This window comes from Lepeophtheirus salmonis, chromosome 1 (genome assembly GCF_016086655.4).
Source record: "Lepeophtheirus salmonis chromosome 1, UVic_Lsal_1.4, whole genome shotgun sequence".
Taxonomy (NCBI): Eukaryota; Metazoa; Arthropoda; class Copepoda; order Siphonostomatoida; family Caligidae; genus Lepeophtheirus; species Lepeophtheirus salmonis.
The window spans coordinates 34,656,672-34,662,671 of NC_052131.2; positions in this window are offsets into that span (position 1 = coordinate 34,656,672).

Genomic DNA, 6,000 nt, shown 5'->3' on the forward strand with positions numbered 1-6,000 from the left:
TTGTATAACTTGATGCAAGATATGTTTTATATATAAATCAATAAAATCAATATTGTACCAAGGTAAAAATATTTTACAATAAGCTGATGCATTCGAAATTTATTATTGACATGTCAAAAATAAATATGAAATAGGATGATGGAATTTTCTGTATATATATGGTTTATATTACCTAGTGGTACACATTTTATTTTTTTCAATTTTTCTAGAGTAAAATTTAAACGGCAGGTTTTGTGAAGACATTTATTTATCAAAATCATCTGAAGATAGTGCTCAACACAACTTTTACGAAATATGTGACCCCCCCAATTCTAATAATTGTCTCAATACGAAGCCTAAATCCCTTGCAGACATCGATTATGTTGTCAAGCTCCTTCTTGATGGAACCTTATAGAGATGGACACTCCTGTGAGGCGTAGCACACACCCTCTCCTTCGGAGACACCTAGATAAAGTAGTGCAAGTGGTTTGCGACTTGTTTCCAACTTGCTCTAAATAATTAAGAGGTCGAAAAAGTGGTCGATGATTGTTAGTTTCCCCTGTTAAATATACCTAATATAATATTCCTCTTTTTGTTCAACAAATATCATTAAAACTAGGGTAAAATTATGCTATATTATGTTTGGTAAAACAGATAAATTAAAAATCATTGAGGAAATCTTTCTTAGATTTCCTTTAATTATTGAGAATAGTGTGCACAATATCTTATCTGACTATTATAAATAAATATTAAAGAAACATAAAATGTAAAATTTTGGACACATTGCAATAGTAAAAAAATACCTAAAAATTGACAATTTTGAGCCAAAAATCCCATTTTTCTAATTTAAATGCCCTGTATCAAGCTAAGAATAGAATTAGAATTAATTAAAATTTTCCAAAGTTCGTTTTTTGATTATCCCCCACAGAGTAAGTATATGTGCTGAGAAAAAGATTATTAACCTGAAAATGGTATAGTGATATATGCTACTCTGATGAAAAAGAAACTTATATTTTCTAATTCCAAATTCAATTCTCATTTCATAGTTTAATTAGTTTTTTCATTAGGTTGGTAAACCTATCCACAATGTTATAATTAACTGGATATTTTTTACAAAAAGCTAAATATGGAGCAATACACAATATTTCAAAGGTTTTTTTAAAAAAAAATCTAGAAATATTTTTTTTTCCTTTTAACTATTTTCAAAAGTAGGAAATTGCAGAGGGTGCCAAAAAGAAGCTATGTCGTTCTATTTTAAATTATTTTTCTACAAAAAAACAAACAAAAGTAGAACTATATATATTTATGTCCATTTTCACATTGTCAGATATAAGTTCCTCTATTTTAAACAAATGCCTCTCATTTTTTACATAACCAAATCACCATAGATTTGCCATTAAATTAACAGAAATAAACACATTCTAATAAATTCAGGAAGGAAAAATTGCCAATATATGTATGAATTAATCTTGAATAATATTGAATAATACATAATTTATGGTTTTTTCTTTTAGTTTTATATCTATCCATCCATTCATGTATCAGAATTGGAAGTTTTCATGATTTATAGTCAATTCTATTATAGAAGCAAAAACAATATAACGAAAGAAAAGCGAAGAAGCAAATTAATGATCTAGTAATTGGCCAGTCATTGAGTGGTTGCGTGACTCAAAATATAGTGTAGTTAAGTTTAATATATCAGTAGAAAATTCAGTATGAAACATCTTTAAGAAACAGAAGGTTGGCTTCTTTTAACAGAATATATACTGTTAGGGATGATAAGCAAATCATTATAATCTTTATTTTAATATATGGTTAAAAGTATGGAAAGGTTGTGTGACTTACTTGCTGTGGTATTAAATATATTTCACTTACTTTTAGTGTTAACCAAAATAAATAAAATGAGACTATTTTTAACATATTTATTTTATGTTGATTCATCACATATTTATTTTCGGTTTCAAAAAAAGAATAATGTGACTCATTTTCATATTGAATTTTACACATAACCAAGTCGACTCAAAACATATAACAAATTGCATTAGGTTTAAAAAAACCAAAAAAAACTAGTTCATCCTTATGTGATATTTTTACCAATTGATTGATAGTTGAGTCACATCCTCCTCATTCATAATTGTTTTTCGTTTTTTCTTTCATCGTTAGCATCTTCCTCCATTGAGAGCTATAATCCAATCAAGTGCGTGACAACTTTGTTCGCTCATTCGACTTTTATTCCCTTGCATTTGATGTAATTGATTTACGATTTTTCTTATTTAAAAAAAATAATATATATGTATGTTTGACATATGTAACAAAATATACATATAAAGCCAATGACATTTTTTTGCAAGATATCTTCACCATATGCATTTAATAATAAAATTAAATAAAGCAATCTTTTAATTAATTAAAATAAAAAGGGGAATAAAATGCTTTCACTTTGATAAGCTTGATTGTTTGTATATACAAAAATATTAAAAATAAAACAATGAAAAAGTTTTCCAACAATTAAATACATACAATAAGGCGTGGAGATAGTATTCCTTGCATACTATGGTATGTATAAAATGGGACATAACTTTAAAAAAACGTTTCCATCAAATACTTTGAATCAAAACTTATTTTTCTCAATTGCTTATTTGACAAATAATGTTATTAATTAAGTAATTGTTACTTATTTGTATATAAATATAAAATTTTGTACGTCAACACTAAATGAGTATTACAACCGAAAGGATTAAAAAGATGATAAATTCCCTATTATTTTTTGTCTTAATAAATAATAGCAGTAGTCTCGGGTAGTTCAGTGGGGATTCCATTGCCAGAGTTTCCTCCCCACTAATGCATTCTCCTCTATTGATGACAAACGATCCATAATTTAGGATCATAATCTCAAGAGCCAGGAGTCCCGGATTTCATTTCGAAGCTTTAGCGCTAAGTTTCTTTCTCTCTCTCTTTCTCTTTGTTTCTTTCTTTCCCAGCTGGGAAGTCTAAATTTATGGACTCTTCTTATGAGATCAATTAAAAGAATATTTTTATTATTGGCCTTTTCTCAAATGAACAACGATATAGAGCGTTTTTGGGGAAGCTCTTTAAAAAAAAAAAATTAAAGTTCAGACTTTCAACTATCTAATGAGATCCTTTTAAACTTTTTAAATCTATTCGTGTTGAAGCTATGAGCCTCTGAAGAAAAAGCACCTTTTTCCCATTTTAAACAATGATAACTCGAGTTATAAGCATGATATAGATATTTTACAATTGCTTTTAGAATTTTTTAACATTCGGCTTTACAACATATTAACATAATTTTTCTCCATCTTCAACTTAAAACAGTTTTTAATCTTGAAAATAGCCAAGAATAATAAAAAATGTATGCCATTTTTCTGTAGGCCACAAGTTTACATATTTAAGACTCATAACCTATATCAATAACGTTATAAAAATAATTCTGGAAGTACGCGCAGGGGTTATGGGATTATTCTTCACGTTTTTACTCCGAGCAATGTCGGATTCTCTCACTGGTATTACATTTACCAGTGATATTGGTGTGAAAAAAAATATATAATAATAACAGCTTCAGAAAAAAAAAAAATAAAGAAGATATGTGATCCAGGGAGTACTTTATCGAATTGTTTAACCTCCAATTCATTTTTTTTTTAAATTTTATATAAAGTACTTCCCGTTTTTTTTCTTTTTTAATATGAATTGAACTAAATGACTGATAGATTTCATTTATTTTGTAAGTGCTCCCTGTATATTATACTCCTTTTTTAAAAATACTGTAGTGTATATGATATATATACACACTTAATGTTTCATGAAAAAACACTTGGGAGATTTCATTAATACCACTACATTGTTATTTCTTGTATCAAAATATGTTTAGGATTTACATGAAGCTGCAATATATACAATACACCCGGTAACTGGTTTTAAACATGCTTACATACAGATGAGACGTATCTACACTTAAAAATTACTTACTTATAACATAGATACAGACAGACAGACTTTGTTTAATTAATATAGATATGAATAAATACCTTTTTTTTTAAAAAAACATTATCTATTTTAATGACAAAATACCCAAAAAAAGTACTTGCTGTAGGATTATTATGAAAATAACGGAGGATTAATCGATTTATAACCGAAAGTGAAAAATAATTCGTTTAAGTATACAAATTCCGGGCGTTCTCACGTAACGCGGTTTCAATCACTGAGTATTTCGTACTCTCGGAGTCCATCCGTTTCTGAGGGATGAGGTCGGAGGAGATCATATCTAATTACGACTTTTTCTTATATATACCAGGAATCATTACAGTTGAATTACTTTCAGGAATACTTTGCATGGGAGTCGTAGTGTGGAAATTCGTACTGGCCTTTTTCTTCTTGGACATAGATCAACTCGGATAAAAATGATTTCAAAGCCTTATTGAATTATTTTTACCCTTAGTTTACAGTCTTTATTCACTGTGCTTATTCAAACTTAATTATTTGTTATCAAATTATAAGTCTTAATATCATTTGATTTTGTGATGATTTTATCGATTATAATTGTTGAAATAAGTTTACATAATTTACTCATAAAAGTTTTTATTGTATATTTTTATCCTAACAACAATATAGTAATTGTAAATAAGCAATAACTGAGAAATAATAAATAATGTACTTAGATTAAGTTCCAAATTAAAAAAATATGAACAAATCAAATTTATATTTGTAGGCATTTCTTATATATTGAAAGGTTGGAATAATTAAATTAGAAGGTTTCGCTGTCTCCAATATCGAGATAGAAAGAGAAAGTATGACGGGCGGGTTAAAAAAGGGTTCAGGGTATACCCCTATTTATTCCTATAATAGAAGTGTATTATTTTGCATCGGGGGGAGTGTCTTCTAAGTATTTGATTTGATACCTAGACTTAAAAATGTTAGTTATTACTTATTATACAAACTGCATCTCAAAAGGTTGCTGAATAAATATTGGATAAGTTCCAATTATTTAAATTTTACTATATTGAAATGAACGGATTAAAAATCAACTAAATATCCGAGTAAGATTAAATTTTATAAGTAACATGTCCGGCATATATTTTATTAAATAATTGTTTATAAATAAAATAGTTTTTTTAACAAAACAAAAAAAAAAAAAAAAAAAAAATAAGAAACAAATAATAATTGGACTTATAAAAATAATTTCTCCCATTTTATAGCTTTTATAACTAAAAAAGTCCTCATACAACGCAGATTTTATATAATACAGATTGATCTTTCTTTGTCCCAAAAACCACAATAAGCGGGGACCCCCTCTACGGAAAATCCAGATCTATTTTGAGAAAAAAGATTCCCAGGTTGTTTGTGAGTTACACTCACCCCATAAAAGCCCTACAACTTTTCCCCTTTCTCATGTAGATAACGATAATTTCAGAAACTAGAAGGGGAGGGGGGGATAGGCTAAGATAGCTTATGTCATCATTATATCAATTGGAATATACCATATATCTAATAATATATTTGAAATTTTCTTTCTTCTGTTCTTTTCATCTTTTCTATTGATAGATAGTTTGTAAGAGTATAAACCAGCATTTCCCAAAGTGAGCGATATCACTCGATCTAGGTGGAGAGTAATGCAAAGAAGGGCGGTTGGGAGGTGTTTGAGCAAAAAAGTTGGCACAAATTGATCTACAAAATTTATAAATGTGACTACAAGGTAGTAGCAACGAATATGTTGAATATTATATGGTGGATAGAATAGAAGTACTCTATATCAAGATTTAAGAAATGTAATTCATTATAAATCCCTTTATATTTTATCCTATACTCAGTACACTAATACTCTGAAACACAAACAGACTTCTTAGAATAAATACTAATACTTGAGTTAAAAGCTAAACTTAAACGCAAATTATGAGCCCTAAAACTCTAAGAAAGTATTTAAAGGACATCTATTAATTATAAAAGTGTATGAAAATATCAAAAAAAAAAAAATTAGTTCTTCAACTATTTAAACTAAAAGTACTTTTG